Source organism: Ascaphus truei, chromosome 4 (assembly GCF_040206685.1).
Source record: "Ascaphus truei isolate aAscTru1 chromosome 4, aAscTru1.hap1, whole genome shotgun sequence".
In the NCBI taxonomy this organism is placed as follows: Eukaryota; Metazoa; Chordata; class Amphibia; order Anura; family Ascaphidae; genus Ascaphus; species Ascaphus truei.
The window spans coordinates 201334632-201356717 of record NC_134486.1 but is presented as its reverse complement, the minus strand read 5'-3'; positions in this window follow the sequence as shown (position 1 = coordinate 201356717).

Sequence of the window (22086 nt, the reverse complement as noted above, 5' to 3'; positions counted from 1 at the left end):
GTGAATGTTTGAACTCCAACGGCAAACCTACATCAGGATCCTCCTCTCCCACTACCTCATTCAAATGAAGCGTAAGATTCAACAGAGGATCATCCACCATGTAGTTTGGATCAATGATATGTATCTCACTGGGTAAAAAAATAGAACTATCAATTTGATTGGTTATTTGAGTGCTGGTCAATAAGTTATTTAGCCCATCTGTTTCAGTGAGAAGAGAAGTGAGTGCATCAATACATTTATGCTCCTGAGAATTAAATTCTGTTTCAATGAAATTTTCCCTATTTTTCATACTATAGTGTCTCATCAAAGTCAGTTTGCGAATATAGCGATTTAAATCAACAAACAGATCAAATCTGTTTGAAAGGCTACTTGGTGTAAAGGATAAACCTTTGGCCAATAGCGACACCTGGTGTGATGAAAGTGCATATGATGATAGATTATAGATACCGTATTTTGTCGGTATGGCTACCATGAGTCCTTTCTTTTTCTGTCTCTGCTTCTTTCTTCCTCCCCTGACTCCCCTGAGTATCGTTTCCTTCGACTTTGAACTCCCTGACTCGGCTGTTTCTCCCATAATGGGTATTGTTTTCTTTTTTCCCTGACCTCCTGATGGACATTCAACTCTAAAAAAGAGGAAGAAGAGGAGGTTGTTGGTTTATTAGATTTAACAGGTGAAAAAATCAATGAATCAGAGATATTATTTGTCTGTATCTTAGATGTTGCTCCTTCATCTACATTAGATGTATCCAATAAATCTTGTTGGTCATTAAACACAGAGTAGTGATTAGAAACAACACAACCCAATGGGGAACAGCAATAGAACCTGTTGATTTCATAGGTGTCTTTTTAGTTGTATCCTTCTTTTTATCTCTACTAGTCGTCCATCCCTTACTTTTCTCATGGGATTTATATCTATGGTGCTGTTGCTGATCACTACTCTTACCTCTGTACCTATTACCATTATCACCACTATAGGTACCAGACCTATAGGGTTGATAGTTGTCAGTTCTCCTACGCCAGTCTTGTATTCTATTATTGGTGTAGTCATCCTTATCTCTAGCATATTTGTTCATTTTACGTTCAGTCACTTCCTTTTCAAATTCTAAGACTCTAGTGTTAACTACTTTGTCTAATTCTAAAAATTCAGGTTTATCCTCAAAAGGTCTAATTATACACTGCACGTCATGAATTTCCTTTTTTAAGGTTTTTAATCTGTCTTCTCTATATTTAATTAACCTCTTAATGAGAGAGAAAGAGCAGGTTTCCAATGTATTATTCCATCTCATTGTGAAACTCATCTGTCTCAAAAGTTGTTTTTTTTCGGAGCCTGAGACCGCATGGCACAATTTTCTTGTCAAGGTAATTTTGCAAAGAAAGTAAATCTAACCAATTGCGCATTTCATCTTTGACAAGATTTTCTAGGACCTGAAAATTATTATCTAAATTGACATCAATGTCCTGCATTTTTTCTGGTTCAATCACAAAATTTTTAGTATATTTATTTCGCCTTGCTAATCTCTCCTCACAGCTTTTCATCATTGTGATAACAAAGGGTAACACACTTCAAATACAAAAATCAAATCAATTTCCAATGGCTGCTAACTCCTGGTGATACAGATAGAAAAAACAAACAAATTGGAGTAGCGCCTTAGGATAAGGATAAATCAGCTGTGTAAATCAGATAGAGTTAACAAGGCTATTGACCAAAGAATCCCCAAAAGGGCGAATTTGTGATAAAAACAACTGAAATCTATAGCAAAAATAAAAAATATGAAACATAAAAATAAAATGAATACCTTGGAGCTGTTGCTATTTTGCTTGGGACTTCTGTCACTTCCGGTTTTGCAGTTGCCTGCTGGTGAGCAGTGAGAGCTGTGGGAGGTGTATCTGGAGGGAGTCTCTGACCGTGTTGCTGATTATTACATCATCTGGCTGCGGTGGCTCCAGTGCACCTTGCTGAACCAACGGATACACCAGAGGTGGCACCAACGGGACAGGCTGATACATTCCCTTCACAGCTTCAAGGCGATTGAGTATATCTCATAAATGCTATTATTTTTACTCTGTTTGTGAGTGCGCTTTTAATATTTTACAATCCCATAAATACTGTTTTATGCTTTATCACACTAGGAGTGCGCCTGTTTTTTCTTCTTGTTTTCTGCAGATATCCTTGGGATTTGGTGATCCTTATATACGGGCAGCAAAACTCCAGTGGACTAAGTACATTTTTTGAAATTTCAACTGACATCTGGTTTTTATTTTATTTTTTATGTTTCATATTTTTTATTTTTGCTATAGATTTCAGTTGTTTTAATCACAAATTTGCCCTTTTGGGGATTCTTTGGTCAATAGCCTTGTTAACTCTATCTGATTTACACAGCTGATTTATCCTTATCAAGCTTCCCAAGGCGCTACTCCAATTTGTTATATATATATAAATACAAAACTTTTTTGACAACTTTGTGGAGTGCTGCCTCTGAGCCTCTGATATTCGCTCAAACGGTATCGTATTGCTTATATATATATATACATATATATATATATATATATATATATATATATATATATATATATATATATATATATGCAAATATAACTGTATGCTCATCTGCATGTCTTAGGCAGGTCTGCAACCCCGCCTTTCCCCATTATCACCCAGCATACAGCACTTCCACTGCAGCAAGGGATTCTGGGAAATGACATGCAAATGAGCACACAGTGTCACTTTTTGCCTCAATAACCATTTTTAACATGGTTCCCTATAGGCTTAAGCTTGCTGCATGGTCACAGCTTTGAGCACAGCCAGGGTTAAGGTGCATACCCAGAAAACCACCCACAGACAGCTGTTTCGACCTTGATGGGTCTCATCAGTGTGGGGTTGATTTTACTGGGAATGCAAGAGAGGCTATGGGATAGGCTAAACCATAATACTGAGTTAAGTTATGGTGAGTAAAAAAAGTGACAAAAACCCTCCACAGGAAAGCAAATTTATATATAAGCAATACGATACCGTTTTGTCAAAGTTGTCAAAAAAGTTTTGTATTTAGTGAGACATAGTAACCAACGTTAACCAAGGTGACTTTGAGAAAGGTCCCGTGTGGAGGACCGAAACGTTGGTTACTATGTCTCACTAAATACAAAACTTTTTTGACAACTTTTTGGAGTGCTGCCTCTGATATTCGCTCAAACGGTATCGTATTGCTTATTTGATTTATATAGGATTTGCACCCACCTTTATCTACCTGACGGAGTGCCTTGTTCTCATCTATTCACTATATATATATATATATAACCCACTGTACAAATGAATGGTTGAAGGGTTGGTATCGGCGCAGGGTGTCGTATTTACTGTCGCGGTTATTATCCGCTAAGGTGATTAAGGGGTTAACTGAAAATTGAAAATATTTGCATGTATGTATTGGTTTGCCAACGGAAGCCGTTTGATGACAGGATGCCCATCTCATTGCCAGGGGGTAAGTAGAACTCTATTTATTTACTTTATTTATGCTGTTTTATGTGATTCCTAATGGGCAAATAATCTATTATCCATACTGTATCTGGATAATAGTTATTTTGCACATTACTGTATGTGTTTGGGGGGGGGAGTTATTTATTTCTTTAAATTTATAGGACAGGTTTATTTTTTTTACATACAGGGTTGGTTCCTTAGGTCTGCGGGGACCTCTGGAGACCTCCGGACTTCCCACGGGTACAAGGCTGCGGACTCACGGGGGATACCTGCGGGGAAGAACCGGGGGTCCCACATCTGTGGGGGCCCCGCGGACCCGTAGGGACAACCCGAGGGCCCCCAGACCCCTGTGGGAACCACCCGAGGACCCTCAGATACCTGTGGAGCTGACCCGGGGCCCCCCTACCCATGGAGACCCAATTTGGGGCCCATGGTGACCCGCGGAGACCACCTGGTGGACCACAGTGCCTGGCTGGGACCACCTGTAGGCCTCCAGATCCTGTGTGAAACCCTTTGGTGGGCCACTGTGGGGCCTGCGGACACCCGCCAGGACCACATGTGACTCCCGTGGGCCTGGGGTAACGTTTCAGGACACAAAGTCCCTTCCTCAGACCAAACACCTCAGGTGTTTGGTCTGAGGAAGGGACTTTGTGTCCTGAAACGTTACCACTGTTAGCTCTGATGCATTAATACATTTGGAAATCAATTGATTCCACTACATTTTGTGTGCCTCTTCCTTTCTCCTACCTTGCCAGTACTTTTGGATCCAGCTTTGGGACGCCAGGATCAACGGAAGGTGAGCACCAAAAACAAACACCTTGAGAAATTTTTCACTTAAACAGTGGTGTGCCACTTATAATATCCTTTGTGGGCCTGGGGTATTAACCCTGTATGTAAAATAATAAATCAGGTATTTATGGGGGGGCACAGGGGGTGGGTTATGTATTGTTTATTAAATATAGTGATGTTTATTGTGGTTAACGAGGGTGGGGGAAGTGGGTATTGTCCCCAAGCCAGGGTGGGTAGGCCTCCCTGTGGGTAGTGGGTGGTTAGGCCTCACAGGTTGGGTAGTGGGGGAGGGTGTTTATGCCTCCAAAGTGGTGGGTGAGGGTGGGTTAACCCCTTAATGACTATAGTGGTTAATGACCGCTAAGGTGATTAAGGGGTTAGGGGACATTACATTGGCTATTTTGATTCTTGTGTATGTTTTGCAGCTTAAGAGGGACATGGGCAGGGTGAAGATGAGGATGGCCTTCATCGTGGGTGCCTGGAAAAGGTAAGTGTAATATGTATTTAAAATGGGCAAATGCACTATTATCCATATGTGGATAATAGTAATTTTGCCCATTACTGTATTGTATGTGTTAGGGGGGGGGGGGGTGGGGAGGGGGGGATGTGTGTTGTATGTTGCAATGTTTATTGGGGGGCAATTGTCCCCAATAAACATGCTACTGTGCCTTAACCCTTTCATTGCCTTAGCGAATAGCCGCTATGGTAATGAAGCTGCATTAATGTAATTTTTTAATAATAGTGTGCGGGAGCAGGGGGTCTCCTGAGCTGAACCGCATTGATTTCTGCCTCAGAGACCCGCTGCTTCCTGAGTTACAGGCCCCGGTATGGGGCATCGGTGCCATTGTTGCCACCATCTTTATAGCATCACGTCACGTCTTGGACGCTATAAAGATGGCGGCGACACTGGCATCCTATGCCCCACACCGGGGCCTGTAACTCGGGAAGCAGGGGGTCTCTGCGCCAGAAATCAATGCGGTTCAACTCAGGGGATTCCTTGCTCCCGCACACTATTATTAAAATTTACATTAATGCAGCTTTGGTAATGAATTATTGTTAAACATATACATCTTACTATATATTTCTGAAAGCGTCATATGTTTCCGTGTCTGTATGTGTCTCCCTGTGTCCCTCCCTGTGTCCCTAGCGGCAATCCCATTGGACCTTGGGCCAGGCCAATGAGATTGCTCCCTTGGCCCGCCCGCCCCCGCACACCTCTCATTGGCCTGAGGCGGAGTGACACACACACACACACACACACACACACACACACACCACCCCCCCCCCCCACGCTCTCTGCGGCTCTCCCCTCACATAGGCCGCTCCCCCAGCTGACCATCCCCGAGAGTGCTCCCCACAGCTCTCACCACCCATAGGCCACTCCCTCACCCGGCGCTCTCCCTCACCCCCCACCAGCTCACCCCCCCACTCGCCCCCCGCTCTCCCCCCCACCCGCTCCCCCCCCATTCTCCCCCCCGCTCTCCCCCCCCCGCTCTCCCCCCCCGCTCTCCCCCCCGCTCTCCCCCCTGCTCACCCCCCCTTACCCCCCACCCCGCTTATCCCTCCCCCCCACACACAGAGCATGCTCTCTGCGGCTCTCCCCTCACACAGACCTCTCCTCCGGCTGTCTCCGCCTCTCCTCCGGCTGTCTCTGCCTCTCCTCTGGCTGTCTCCGCCTCTCCCCGCCAAAGGCACAGCACTTCCTCACCGGAGCGTCTCAGCCTCTCTGATGAGGAGCCCGAGGTGGAGGAGGATGGCGGCCGGTACCCGTAGGGAGAGGAGCGTGGCCGTGTGCAAGGTCAGTAAATGCAGGGGAATGGGTAATTAAATGCGTCCCTGACTCCCCCTGCCCTTTGCCCCCTCCCTGCCCCCCTACCTTCCCTGCTCCCCCCTACCCTCCCTGTCCCCCCTACCCTCCATGCCCCCCCCTACCCTCCCTGTCCCCCCTACCCTCCATGCCCCCCCCTACCCTCCCTGCTTCCCTGCCCACCTGCCCCTTGCCCCCTGCCCCCCTGCCCTTTGCCCCCTGCCCTCCCTGCCTTTTGCCCCCTGCCCTCCCTCCCCCTGCCCTTTGCCCCCTGCCCTTTGCCCCTTTCCCTCCCCTGCCCTTTGCCCCCTGCCCTCCCTCCCCCTGCCCTTTGCCCCCTGCCCTCCCTCCCCCTGCCCTTTGCCCCCTGCCCTCCCTCCCCCTGGCTTTTGCCTCCTGCCCTCCCTCCCCCTGCCCTTTGTCCCCTGCCACTCTCCACCTGCCCCTCCTCCCCCTGCCCCCCCAGCCCTTTGCCCCCTGCCCCCCAGCCCTTTGCCCCTTGCCCTTTGCCCCCTGCCCCCCTGCCCTTTGCCCCCTGCCCCCTGCCCTCTCTCCCCCTGCCCTTTGCCCCCTGCCCTCCCTCCCCCTGCCCTTTGCCCCCTGCCCTCCCTCCCCCTGCCCTTTGCCCCCTGCCCTCCCTCCCCCTGCCCATTGCCCCCTGCCCTCCCTCCCCCTGCCCTTTGCCCCCTGCCCTCCCTCCCCCTGCCCTTTGCCCCCTGCCCTCCCTCCCCCTGCCCTTTGCCCCCTGCCCTCCTGCCCTTTGCCCCCTGCCCTCCCCCTGCCCTTTGCCCCCTGCCCTCCCTCCCCCAGCCCTTTGCCCCCTGCCCCCTAAATGTATGTATATCCATAGGGACATAGATCAATTCAAGGGCATTAAATGGAAATAAAAAAAAAACACTTTTGAAAAAATCAAAAAACCTGTAAAAATTTAAATAATATACTTTTCTTTTATTTACTTACCATTAGATGCCCACTCACCGAAATCCAGGGGAACCGGAAGCTCTCAAACCAATTCAGAGGTAACCATAAAATAATAAACCATTACAATCCACAACTGTGTCTTGTTTCTTCTATTTGTAATCCTTTCCGTCAGTCTTGGGGTCTTCTTTACCTTCTTTGGGGTCTTCTCTGTCTTCTTCCGTCTTCTTCTGTCTTCTTCTGCCACGCCCTTCTTCTCTTCTTAGGAGGGGTGGTCTTCCCTCCTCGCCGTCTGGCTTCATAATGAGACGATATAGGCTTTTATAAGCCTATGACGTCACATTTTCATCAAATGGTTCCCACGGCCCTGATTGGGCCGTGAAAACCATGTGATTTAGGGGCTGGGGGGGTGGAATTGATGACGTCATTTAAAGGCAATGACGCCAGCCAATCAGAATGGTTGAGAATCAATTGCCTTTTAGATGACGTCATCAAAACAATGATGGCCGGCGACACATGGTACGGTAGCCAATCAGAGCATGGAACGAAATCCCAACTCTGATTGGCTGAAGCAAAGCCTCTGTCACATGGTCTACCAGAGCCAATCAGAGTTGGGCTTTCGTTCCCACGCTCTGATTGGCTACCGTACCATGTGTCGGCGGCCATCTTTCTTTAGATGACATCAACTTAAAGGCAAATGAAGCTCAGCCATTCTGATTGGCTGGCGTCATTTCCTTTAAATGTATTTGATATACATTTGTCTAGCTGCTGGTTTAATTGTAACATGCAATGTGGTGATTTTCAGATTAAGATTTCATGTTTTTATTTATGCATGTTTTATGTGTTTTATAATGGGCAAATAATCTATTATCCATATCTGGATAATAGTTATTTTGCCCATTACTGTATTGTATGTGTTAGGGGGCGGGGGGGGGATGTGTGTTGTATATTGCTATGTTTATTGGGGGCAATGGTCCCCAATAAACATGCTATTGTGCCTTAACCCCTTCATTGCCTTAACGGATAGCCGCTAAGGTAATGAAGCTGCTTTAATGTATTTTTATTAATAGCGTGCGGGAACAGGGGATCCCCTGAGCTGAACCGCATTGATTTCTGCCTCAGGGACCCCCTGCTTCCCGAGTTACAGGCCCCGGTTTGGGGCATCGGTGCCAGTGTCGTCGCCATCTTTATAGAGCCCACGTCACGTCTTGGACGCTATAAAGATGGCGGCGACATTGGCCTCCGATGCCCCACACCGGGGCCTGTAACTCGGGAAGCAGGGAGTCTCTGAGGCAGAAATCAATGCGGTTCAGCTCAGGGGACCCCCTGCTCCCGCACACTATTATTAAAATGTACATTAATGGGGGGGCATGCCGATGACGTCATCCAGGGCAGACGGGTAAAGGGAGAGCTCCGGAGACCCCTCGGTATAATCACTAACTTTATACCTTTTAACCCGGCCAAAAACACCCCAAAAAGCATAGAATCTCTCCCTGAAACCACAGGGATGGCGAATAGGGGAAAAAGTCATCAGCCCCAAGGGGTAGGAAGGTTCTTTACCCCCGCTAAACAAGCTGCAGAGGCGGGAGGCAGGAGGCAAGATGGCGCCCAGACACATGGTGCACGAGGCACACAAGGCCTCACTAGCCCGGCGAGCCCCGCTGAGACCCCCCCTCACCAGATGCTAGAATCACGAAGGAGTTTCTCGAGGAGCTCCATGCTAAGCTCCAGAGATCATTGGAGGCGAATATTAAAGACGCAGTGGCTGAGATAAAGCATGATATTCAGGGCCTACAAGAACGAACCACAACCCTGGAAGATAGGCTGGATGAAGCCCTCCAGCATCAGTCAGAGGCGGACGATGAGATAATTCGCCTGGGACATGAGATTCACTCCCTCCGGGACGGTCTGGAGGACCAAGAGAACCGGGACCGCAGGCAGAACCTGCGGATCCGCGGTATCCCAGAGGCGATAGTGCCCTCCCAGCTTAGGGCATATCTGCTGGATTTTTTCTGCACTATCTCCCCTGACCTCGACCCCCGGGACCTGGAAATAGACAGGGCTCACAGGGCACTGGGCCCGCGCTCAGAAGACCCAAACCGCAAGAGGGACGTGATCGTGCGCCTCCACAGTTTCTCAACTAAGGATAAACTGATTGGAGCCTGCAGGGATAAAGACACGATCACGTTCCAAAATGAGCCCCTACAGATCTACAATGATCTATCCAAGCTAACCGTGGACAGACGGAAGGCAATGCGCCCCCTGACACTCCTCCTCCGGGAAAGGGGAATTAAATACAAATGGGGCTTCCCCTTTAAGTTGACCATCTCCCACAAAGGAAAATTCCTGACCATCCGACATCCCGAAGATATGGAGCCTCTGGCTAAAACCCTGGGCCTCCCCGCGGAACCCTTCCGCCATGCTCACCAGCCTGAAACAGACCCCGGGAAAGGGAGGACCACCCGGTTAGAGCATCTGAAAGGATCGCGGAGCAGAGGCAGTCCAGGGAGCGATGACGGGTGTCCCCTGCACAACGAGAGGCCCTCCCGGGAGATTTCCACCTTCTTCCCTAACACCACCCAAAATGGCGTCGGAAGGGTCCCCCGCCAAGTGCCTCCATACACGAAACACCAAACGAAGCACTAACCTTTCAACAGGGGCTCCCGGCTCCCAGCAGCAACCGGAGGAGCGACCGGATCCATCCCCGCTGCCACCATGAAGGCACCACCCGCGGCTTCACTGGAGATCGATGAGGCGAGTCCACCTCTTGCGCACCGGATTCCCCCAAGATGGCGTCCTGTGAGTCTTCATTCCGCTGCGGAGCACCACGAGGCATCCTGGGCGAGATCGAGACGAAGCAGACGTCATCACCATGAGCGACCTCCGACCTCCAGACTCCACTCTCCGCATCACGTGGCCCCGACCTGTTGTTCCAGACCAGAGGCGTCGCACGCACAGCACCAGAGGAGGCCATGCAACAGCCCGGTTCCCAGATGGAGTGCCGGGGCCCCCCCCTCGGCCGAGGGGGGGTCAGAAGATCTCGCTGGCGGTCCAACCCCTGACGGTCCCAGGGGACTATGACTTCCCCCCTCCGCGGAGGGGCGGACGGCACAGGATATCCCGGTCGCTCCCAGCTGTGAGGCGTCCACGGAGGGTCTGTAGCACTGTTCCCCCCATGTTACCCCTGGTTATTATTATATATCCCGTCACCCCCTGTTAGGCACCAGGCCTTAAGTGTCCCAGCGGCCACGTCCTCCCACTTAGAAAGGTCCACAAAGAACTCGTAGGGCATCCCCCTACCCCCCCTCCTTTATCCTACCCCCCACCCGCATCCTGCCCACCCCCCCCCCCTAATACCAACATCCCCACACCTTCCCCCCTGCCCAATAACTGCCTCACCTCGCCCCTCTCTTCCCCCGCCCCCCCCTCTCGTCCTCACTAACCCCTTCCACCCCACCCCCCTTCCTGCTCAAACCCTTCTCCCCCCCCTCCCCTCCCTCCTACCCCCCCCTCCCTCCTACCCCCCCCTCCTCCACCTCCCCCCCTGCCCCCTAACCTCCCTCTCAACCCCTCCCCCAGCCCATCAGCCCACCAGCCCCCCAAGAGAGGATGCACACATCCCAGCTACAACCCAGTGACAATTACAAGTGACTCAGGACAAGAAGCTAACATTTTTCTGAGCCGACACAAAAGGCTGTACTAACCCGGTACTATCGTCACTGCTAGATGCCTACAGTAATGTATGTTTTCTCTGGATAATGTTTTGGGGGCAATGGTCGAGGTGACCCCACCCCCCTCCCCCCTCCTCACGCCCCCCCCAACCCCCACTTCCTCACCCCACCCCCCCTGTGAGATACCCCCAAACCCTCCTTACCCCCCCCCAACACCCCTTCCCGCCACTCGCCCCTCCCCCCTCCCGGTTCCCCGATCCAGAACTACCTACACCTCAGCCCTACCATACCTCGGCAGGTAACTCAGGCTTAGACTGCCGCTTCCCTCATGGGAGGACCTGAAGGGCGTATTGCCCCCAGGGCACTGCAGAGATCTGACACATAACGAACGGGTGGGAGAATGTGTGAAGTATGTAGGGCACAAAGACCGGGGTTACCCTTGTCCCCGCCCCTCCCCCCCTCTCCCTCCCCCAGTACCCCAGGTTCCCCTCCACCCCCCGCCTCATCCACCTCCTCCCCCCCTGCCCGCCCCCCCCGACCACGCAAATCCCCCCCACACCCCCGCCCCCCCCTCTCTCACCCCCTTCCCCCACCCTTACCCCTTCTAGTCCCCTCCGAGCGGAACCGCCTACCCCTGTGCCAGATCAGCCGAATATGCTCACAACGATGGCCCTATTAAGCGCCGCATCCAGATTCCTCACACGAGGGTACAGGACACTTGGGCCATAGAGAAGGTCTGTTATCAATATTGCTCAATGTACAGTATGCATAATGTCTAAGGTTGAAAGTATGAGCCTGTACCGCTCCCTATCCCCCCCCCACCCCATACCCCCTCCCCAACTTCCCCCCCTTTTTTATCTTTTTTTCAACCCCCCTTCCCTCCCCCTCTCCCCCCCACTCTTCCCCCCCCCCCTCCCCCCTACCCTTCCCCGGCCCTCCACCCTCCCCCCTACTATTCTCCGTCCCAGGACCTACTCCCTGCTCCCCCCGGTCTCCCAAATACCCCGCCCCTCCTTCTCCCTGTCCCCTCTCTAACCCCTCCCCAGTCCCCCCGGGCTGGACCACTCTACCTTGAATCTGTTTGGTTAAGCACGCTCTCGAATGCGGACCCGACAGGTGCAGTTCCCGGGTTTACCACATGAGGCCGCTCAACGCTGGTGTTAAGGCAAATGGATAAGGTGTATACTGCTATATGTGATTCATGCACAATGCTGAAGGTACAATGTACTAACCATGTATTATTGTCACTGCTAGAAGTCTACAGTAATGAAGATTAAAGGTTCAATGTTTATGCCTGAACCCTCCCCTACCCCCTATCACCACCCCCCTCCCCTTCCACCCACCCCCACCCCGGCTTCCCTGAGCAGGAACATCTTCGAGACTGACGGTTACCTAAGGAGAATGGAGATATATCTCTCAATGTCCCGCCCACGCTCCATCCCCCCTGTCCCCTCCCTCTCACCATACCCTTTTCTTTCCCAAGACCTGCCCTCTCCCCCCCCTTCACCCACCCCTAAACCTCCCCTCCCCCACACCAACTGAGCAGGGACCCTTCCCGTATACCCCCACCCCCCCACCCCCACCAGCCACTAAGCACTTCAGATAGATAGCATTGCCATACAACAGGTTCCACTAACCGAGAGCCCAAAATGAGATCTCATCCCCTCCCCCCCTCTCCCCAACCACCCCCCCTCCCTACGCCCCCCCCCTCCATGCTCCCCCTTCACTACCCCCTCCCTCCTTTGAGTTATTTCTCATCATTCAGCAGCAAGCGCAGAGGGGTTGCCATTCTGTTCCGTCAGGGCACCCCATTTAATTTAACAAAAATCCAAGCAGATCCAGAGGGGAGATTTATTGTAGTCTACGGCTCACTATCCGGCACGTCAATCGCCCTTATTAACCTATACGCCCCAAACAAAAACCAGACAGAATTTCTTATAAAGGTTCTGGAAGAAATTGACCCACAATACCTATCCTCAATACTCATTGCAGGGGATTTAAATATGGCTCTCAACCCAAAAGAAGACAAATCGAGCCAACCAGGACGGCAGCACTCCACTCAGTCACAAAGACTGGGGAAAAAATTTAAGGATATTATGGGAGACTTTTCTCTGGTAGACATTTGGAGAACACAGCATCAGGGACAGAGAGATTACACTTTTTACTCGGCGCCCCACCAGTCTTACTCCCGTATTGACTACTTCCTTGCTTCCAAGAACGTACTAGAGGCCACCACTGATACAGATATCGGCCCAATTACATGGTCAGATCATGCTCCCATCACCATGACCCTGTCCATCCCCTTCGGGAAAACTATCTCGTACTGCTGGAAATTAAACGATTCCTTACTGAACCACTCCGGGACAGTGATGGAACTCAAAAAAATCCCTTAAGGAATACTTCAGAATAAACAAAGGCTCCGTAGCCTCTCCAGCAAGCCTGTGGGAAGCCCATAAGGCGACAATTCGAGGAAATCTTATCTCGATTGCCTCCCACCGGAAGAAAACTAAACTCAGATTATCTAAAGAGCTCACAGACAAAATAATCGACTTAGAGCAACAGCATAAAAATAACCCCTCCCGGAGAATTTATAAACAGTTGACAACTGCTCGAAACGATTTAAGGATCATCCAATTAGAAGATGTAGAAAAAGCTCTTAGATGGACGGGTCAAAGGTATTATGATAAAGGGAACAAGGCCGATAGACTTCTTGCCAGCAAGTTACGAGGCATACAGAAAAGATCGCAAATCACGGCGATCAGGAATAACTCTGGTGAACTCCAATATAACGAAAAAAAAATAGCAGAGGAATTCACCACATTCTACACTAAATTGTATAACCTAAGAACCCACTCTGCTAACTCTAAAGAGACGGATACGGCTTTAGCCGCCGGTTACCTATCCGAATGCGACCTCCCTTCATTAACAGAAGAGGAGAATACTTACCTAAATGCAAAAATAACACTAGACGAATTGGAAATGGCCGTGAGAGCCTCCAAAAATTCCAAGGTGCCGGGCCCTGATGGCTTCACAAATGCATACTACAAAAAATTCTTCCCCATTCTATCCAAACATCTATTAAGTTTGTTCAACTCATTCCTTGAAGGGAGTCCTATCCCGTCCACAATGTCGTCCGCAAATTTGGCAATAATACTTAAAGACGGGAAGGACCCCACCCAATGCGGAAGTTATAGACCAATTTCATTGTTGAACAACGACCTTAAACTATATAGTAAAATTTTGGCGAACAGACTTAATCCCATCCTCCCGAGATTAATACACAAGGACCAGGTCGGGTTTGTCCTGGGCCGCCAGGCCTCAGACAATACACGCAAGATAATAAACTTAGTAGATCATGCCCACCTTTCAGGCTCAAAGGCAATGTTACTAAGCCTTGACGCAGAGAAGGCATTTGACAGGATTGATTGGCTATTCCTAAACCAAACACTGATTAAATTCGGCTTCAGAGACTCGTTCTTAAAGGGCGTTCAAGCACTTTACCAGAACCCCTCAGCCTCGGTACGCCTCTCGGGCGGAGGATCTGAATGATTCCTAATCCAGAACGGTACCCGTCAGGGATGCCCCCTCTCTCCCCTTCTCTTCGCCCTTACGATTGAACCACTGGCGTCTAAAATAAGACAGAACCCGAACATCCAGGGAATCCCGATTGATAAAACACAATACAAAATTTCCCTATTCGCTGATGACATCATCCTTACTCTGACTAAACCTCTAACTTCCCTCCCCAACCTCCAGAAGGAACTGGCGGAGTTTGGCAGAGTATCAGGATATAAGATAAACAGCGACAAATCAGAGGCCCTAAATCTTAGTCTCCCTGATCCCGAAGTCAATCTCCTCAAAACCAATTTTAACTACAGATGGTGTCCTTCACACATTAAATATCTGGGAGTTAATGTGTCAAGGCACTACCGGGATTTATACCGGGATAACTACCCACGATTATGGGACAAGATCAAAAAGGATCTAGATCAGTGGGAAGGTTACCAGATATCGTGGTTCGTCGAATGATTTCCATTAAGATGAATATACTCCCAAGAATGTTATATCTCTTTCAAACACTCCCGACCCACGTCCCGGGCGCTGATCTCAGAAACATGCAAAACAGAATATTTCACTTTATTTGGCAGGGCAAAAGACCCCGAGTCGCCAGATCGGTCCTGATGGCAGCAAGATCTAGGGGAGGTCTGGGGGTACCGGACTTACACAGATATTACCTAGCTGCACAGCTCAAGCAGGTGGTAATGTGGAATTCTGACCCGACCCGTTGTAGTTGGGTGGAGATAGAGACTCAATGTGCCAAAATGCCTTCTCTGCAAGCCTGCCTCTGGAGCCTGGACAGAGGAGAGGGACATACACACAACCTGAAACTTCAGGCCTCCCGTTTCACATGGGATGTGTGGTTACGTTGTAAATACAAATATGGCCTTACTACTAAAAGCTCCCAATTGACCCCTATTTTTAACAATCCAAAGTTCCCCCCGGGATGCGGATCTAAACTGTTCGAACAATACAGCACAAGGGGTATAGAGGCGATTGCGGATTTTCTGAGCCTGGGGAGGCTTCTGAGTTTCCAAGAATTAAGGACCAAATATCAGATCAGACAATTGGACACATTCAAATATCTTCAAATCAGAAACTTTATTAGAACAACTTGCCCTCTCCCAGAATACCCCACTCTCACATCGTTTGAACTTCTCTGTGAGACAAAGACCCATCAGAAAGGTCTAATCTCAGACATATACGGGGCTCTAGAGCGCTTCTCGACCCCAAAAGAGCACGATTATATGCTCAAATGGGCAGCTGACCTGAACACAGATATAGACAGAGAGACTTGGGAAGAAATCTGGGAGACAGCCTCGGAGACCTCCCTATGTACTACAATAAAGGAAAACATTTATAAAATTATATTCGGCTGGTATCTTACCCCAGCCCAATTAAACCAAATCTACCCTCTGGCTTCAGATCTATGTTGGAGAGGCTGTGGTCATAGAGGGGACATGGTCCACATCTGGTGGTCCTGTCCAGAAATTGTAAAGTACTGGGCCAAGGTCCAAATTTTAATAAAAGAGGTCACCGACCTGGAAGTGCCTATTGAACCACTGACCTACCGGCTGGCTGCACCACTGAAGGACATTGTCCGGCCAGTCAGGAAATTGATATCCTTCATTTTTACTGCGGCTCGATGCTGTATTGCGGCCTCCTGGAGGAAAACAACTACGCCGGCACTGGGAACGATCAGAAAAAGAGTCGACGAGGTGATGGTCATGGAATGGCTCACCGCCATCGTTCGACAAAAACTGCCGGCTTACGAGGACATCTGGGACCCATGGATCTCCAACAATAGGATCCGCTAAGGAAATGAATTATTGTTTATTGATATGTGTTTTGACAGTAGTGTAGATGTGTAGGGGTTCTCCAGAGCTGACCCGCATTGGTTTCAGCCTCGGGACCCCCTACTTCAGGAAATACAGGCCCCGTTATGGGGTGCCGGTATCCCCTGCAGAATGTAAAGTAAATATCCTGGTCACGTGACGCGGAAGCTTGAAAGTGCAGGGGATACCGGCACCCCATAACGGGGCCTGTATCTCCTGAAGTAGGGGGGCCTTGGACCTGAAACCAGTTCCGTTCAGCTCCGGAGTCCCCCTGCTCATGTACAGTATTATTAAAATGTATTTATTTTGTGTACGATCGCCTGTAACAGCCTTGCATGGAGATGCCAAATCTCCATGCAAATGTTACATGCAGCTGTTTTTATATCAGCTACTGTACGTAAAGTTTAAGAACGCTAGCTGAGGGAAAAAAGCAACACGTACGATGTGGCTGTTTTGAGCACGTACGATAGAAAAATGGGGCTTTACTGAATCGCGTCTCCGGCTTCACTTTTTATCGGACATGCTTTTTTTTTTTAGCCAGACGCAAAAGCACGGAGCTTAGTGCATAGCCCCCTTAGAGCACAAAGTGCCTGTTTGCGCGGCTTAGTGAATAGCGCTCGGCGGAACTTCACGTTCTAAGATCACTTTGCGCTCTTAAAACGACTTATCACTGCTTAGTGCATAGCCCCCTTAATGTTTTCAATAACAAGCATCAAGCCATTGACATGAAAAATAGATTTCTGGAGAGAGGATACTCTAAAGCCTTGCCCCCGCTGCCTGCTACAGCGTCCGCTGTGGCAGACGCTGCGCTCACGAGAGCCCTCCCCGCAATGGCGCCGGGCCCGCTGCGAGGGGGGGCCGCAGCGCTCGCGAGAGAGCTACTTCTGCTCTCAATAGTATTGAGCGCAGGAACTCGCGTCGAGCGGCTAGGCACGCCCCCCGGCGGTTCAGCCAATGAGGGCGAACCTGCCGGGTGACGTCATGGCCGCGCCCCCGTCACTCCTCTGCCACGCCCCCCCCGGTCTCTGCTCCTGCAGTGAGCTGCAGACCGGGGAATCGCCGGAACGCGCAGCCGAAAGCGCGGGCGCGCATTAGGGCGCCGCGAAAAAAGTGCAGAGAGCCTATCATAGAGCACTACAAACAGATCGACCGACATTTCTGACAAATTTAAAGAAACAAGGGAACGCTACAAATATTAGATTTATTAGCAAATACACCAGCCAATCTCAATGTGAGGATTCGGGGGTCGCGGCGGCCGCTGCGTGGCCTTCCCTCACCTCGTGTTCCGCCTGCTACTGTGGGGCGCTCCCGACATCAGCTCCCTCCGGTCTCGGTAATTGGGGGAATCCCTCCTCATCCCCAGCGGGCGGTTGCCGAGCCACAAGCGGCTCGAGCTGTGACGGCTGCTGCTGTTCACAGGTGCGCGCCCGTCTCTGTTACAGAGCGCACGCAGGATCCTTTTAATTTATTCACTGCTCCTGCAGTGAGGCTCCGCCCCCAACACACACACAAGGTTCAATTAGGCTCAAAGACTGCTCACCTGTATCCTCCTTTTGACAGCCTATCCAGGACAGCTCCATGCACTCCTCCAGGCCTGCCTACTGGTCAGCCACGCTTTATATTGCCTGTCTGGCCACTCATTCATTGCTCGACATAGTTTCCACTAGGATTACTACTCTGGCATTCTCTCTCTTATTCTCTCAGGTTACGGCTTGGATTGGCGGACGTCTATCTCTGGCTCTCGACCCCTGCTTGGACAACGACCTTCCAGAATTCTCCAATCCCTGATCTTGGCTAAACGGCAACCACGTCGGCACTTCTTCACCGGTACCGGCGACTATTGCTAGCTAACATCACCTGGCTTGGCAACGCCTAAAACACCTCACTCCGGACACGCTCCTTTTGCTGTGGGTGTGCCCATATACGTTCCTCACCTCAGTAGAAGGGACTGGTCTGGTCTGCGGGCAGCACAGGCGTAACATTATGTCGAGCCCACAAGACGCAGACCAGACAGATGTGGACTCTATGATGACGGCCATGTACCAACAAATCCAGGCCTTATCGGATCAAGTGGCTCTCCTCTCCCAACAGGTACAGGACCTTTCTCTACAGGCACCACCTGCGGCTGCACCGCCGGCGCAGTCAGATTCTACATCCACTTCATCCTCAGCCCCGAAGATTCCAGCTCCGAAGCCCTACGCAGGGGATCCCCACGCTTGTCGTGGCTTTCTCAACCAGTGTGAGATCCAGTTAGAGATGGCTCTGCAGCTGTTTTCTACTGGTCGGAAAAAGGTAGCTTATGTGTACAGTCTGCTCACAGGTAATGCACTGGCATGGGCCTCCCCGATCTGGGAACTGCGTTCTGATATTACTCGAGATTACGCAGCCTTCAGACGAGACTTTCGACAGGTCTTCGATACCCCCGCACGACAAGAGACTGCTTCTGATTCCCTGCTGCAGCTTACACAGGGACGTCGGCCTGTGGCCCAATACGCCTTGGAATTCAGGACCATAGCAGCTGAGACTCGTTGGGGTCAGGAGGCCTTAGTTTCCGTCTTCTGGAAAGGCCTATCGGACTCCCTGAAGGATGAACTTGCTTCTCAACCCAGGCCAGGACTACTGGAGGACCTCATCACCCTGGCCATTCGTATGGACCAGCGTCTTCAGGTACGCCGCGCTCAGAGTCAGCAACCCCGGTCTACGCCTTTCCATGCTCCTTTCTCCAGGTTCTCTACTACCTCGAGACCCGTCTTCTCCCCGCTGCCTGCGCTGGAAGCACCAGAGCCGATGCAACTAGGAGTCCAGCAACCTCGGGCACCCTTACGACAATTTCGCTCAACCGGAGAGTCGTGCCATCATTGCGGATCTTCTGAGCAGCGTACCCGTGACAGTCCACCATCTCCGGGAAACGACCAAACACAGTGAGTACGAAGGGGCGCTCCCTGGGTGCTAAATCTCCTTGCCCCCTATCCAGAAGGGAGCTCCCTAAAAAACTGACCATTCCCGTCTCCCTTTCTGGCCCTACCTTCCGCACCTCCACAGCAGCATTTATCGATTCCGGCGCAGGAGGGAACTTCATGGATCAGACCTTTTCTGAACAAAATCAGATCCCACTTTGTAAGAAGAAGTCCCCCGTTGCCTTGGTCGGGATTGACAATTGGCCACTTACTCCGGCATATATCTCCTTGGAGACCGGACCTATCACCCTTTCTACTCACTCTCATAAAGAGACCCTGGGCTTCGACGTGATTCATGCCTCGGGTACACCGGTCACGCTTGGCCTGCCCTGGTTGCAGAAGCACAATCCGCGCATCGATTGGATATCCCCTAATCCCATTGACTGGAGGTCAAGGTCAGAGGAGTCTTCTTCGTCTACGGAACGTCCATCCATCTACTAGCTAACACATCCAATCCTCAGAGGGAGTTACCTTCCCCTTACGCAGAATTTTTGGACGTTTTTAGCAAGACGCAATCTGAGCTCTTACCCCCTCATCGTTCCTACGACTCTCCGATTGATCTGGTACTTGGATACACCTTGCCAAAGTCCAAATCTTATCCTCTCTCGTTGCCCGAGACGGAAGCCATGGATGAATATATTCGTGAGAATCTAAAGCAGGGCTTTATACGTCATTCCAACTCTCCTGCGGGGGCCGGATTCTTCTTCGTCAAGAAGAAGGATGGTACTCTCAGACCGTATATTGATTACCGGGGTCTAAACCAAATTACGGTGAAAAATCGTTATCCACTCCCACTCATCTCTGAACTCTTCGACAGGCTTCAGGGGGCCAACCTCTTTACCAAACTTGACCTACGTGGGGCATACAACCTCATCCGTATCCGAGAAGGCGATGAATGGAAAACTGCCTTCAACACCCGTAGCGGGCACTACGAATGCCTAGTGATGCCCTTCGGTTTGTGCAATGCACCAGCAGTTTTTCAGGATTTTATCAATGACATCTTTCGGGATGTCCTTAATCGCTTTGTGATTGTCTACCTGGATGACATCCTTATTTTTTCCCAAAACTTACAGGACTATATCATCCACACGAAGTTTGTGCTTTCGCGCCTCCGAGAGAACCGGTTGTTTGCTAAAATGGAGAAATGCCTTTTTCACCAGTCTACCACTTCCTTTCTTGGGTACATTATCTCCAACAGAGGCTTGGCCATGGACCCAGAGAAACTGAAAGCTGTCGTAAATTGGCCGCGACCCAACTCCCTCAAATCTATTCAGCGATTTTTAGGATTTTCCAACTATTACCGGAAGTTTATTCGTAACTTTTCCACCATCATCGCTCCTATCACGGCACTGACCCAAAAAGGTGCAGATCCTTCATCTTGTCACCCGAGGCAGCCACGGCTTTCAAAACGCTGAAACAAGCCTTTATCTCTGCTCCCATCCTTCGACTTCCGAACACTAATTTTCCATTCACCCTAGAGTTTGATGTTTCTGACTGTGGGGCTGGTGCGGTTCTGTCTCAGAAATTTTCTCCCCAGGACAAACTTCACCCTTGCGGATTTTTCTCTAAAAAATTTCTCCAGCGGAGAGAAATTATGACGTGGGCAATAGGAACTTTTGGCAGTCAAGCTGGCTCTTCAAGAATGGAGGCACCTTCTGGATGGGTCAAAAGAGCCATTCACGATTCTCACGGACCATAAAAACCTGTTGTACATCGAGAATGCCCGCCGTTTAGGTCCTCGCCAAGCCCGCTGGTCGTTATTTTGCTCCAGATTTAATTTTATTCTGTCATATATTCCCGGCACAAAAAACGTCAAGGCGGATGCCCTCTCCAGATAATACTCTTCTGAAGAGAGACCGGAAAAGACCACCGAGTCCATCCTTCCTAAACAAAGGATTATAGCAGCTGCGGCGTTCAAGAATCTTGAGAGGATCATCAAATCACAAAAGCATCTTCCGACCGGTCTTGAGGTTCCGAAAGACACCTTGTACGTAGATCCCAAATTCGTTCCTGAGATACTCGACTGGGGACATGCTGCCCGTTCGGCAGGGCATCCAGGATTCAAGAAAACGTTGGATCTCATCCGTCGCACTTTCTGGTGGCCCAATATGGCCAAAACCATTCTCGAATTTACACGGTCCTGCCCAGTATGTGCACGTAACAAGATTCCTCATCAGAAACCTCAGGGTCTTCTCTTACCCTTACCTATTCTGGAGCGTCCCTGGTCACACATATCGATGGACTTTATTGTGGAGTTGCCTAGGTCGAATGGCATGAACACCATTCTTGTAGTAGTGGACCGGTTTTCCAAGATGGCACATTTTATCCCTCTTAAAGGACTACCTTCCTCACCCGCCCTAGCTGATATTTTCTCCAAAGAGATTTTCCGAATCCATGGGATTCCCACATCCATCGTATCTGATCGGGGCTCTCAATTCGTCTCCAGATTCTGGAGGAATTTCACCAAGAGACTGGGCATCTCATCTTCCTTTTCTTCTGGATATCACCCTCAATCGAACGGACAGACCAAGAGGGTTAATCAATCCCTCGAGAAATACTTAAGGTGCTTCGTCTCTAACTCTCAGGATGACTGGGCAGAATTACTTATCTGGGCTGAGTATGCCTTTAATTCCTCCAGGATCGAGTCTACCCGTGAGACTCCCTTCTTTATCAACTACGGATTCCATCCGGCTCGCCTAGCTATTTCCAAAAACTCCCCCGGAGTACCAGCCGTGGACGAACACATCGCCCTCCTACAGGACTCTTGGTCCAGAATTCAATCTGCACTTCAAAAGGCCTCCCTGACATCTAAAACCCAGGCTGACCGTCGTCGCCGACCTGCACCCAACTACAAGCCTGGGGACAAGGTTTGGTTGTCTTCCAAGAATATCCATCTCAAAATCCCATCCCCCAAATTGGCACCTAGGTTCCTGGGTCCTTTTCCTATCATGGAGCAGGTAAACCCGGTGTCCTTCCGACTTCAATTACCTCAAAACATGAGAATCCCTTATGTTTTTCACACTTCGCTTCTCAAACCCTTCATCTCCAGTTCCCGCTTTCCGGACCACACTGTTAAACCAGA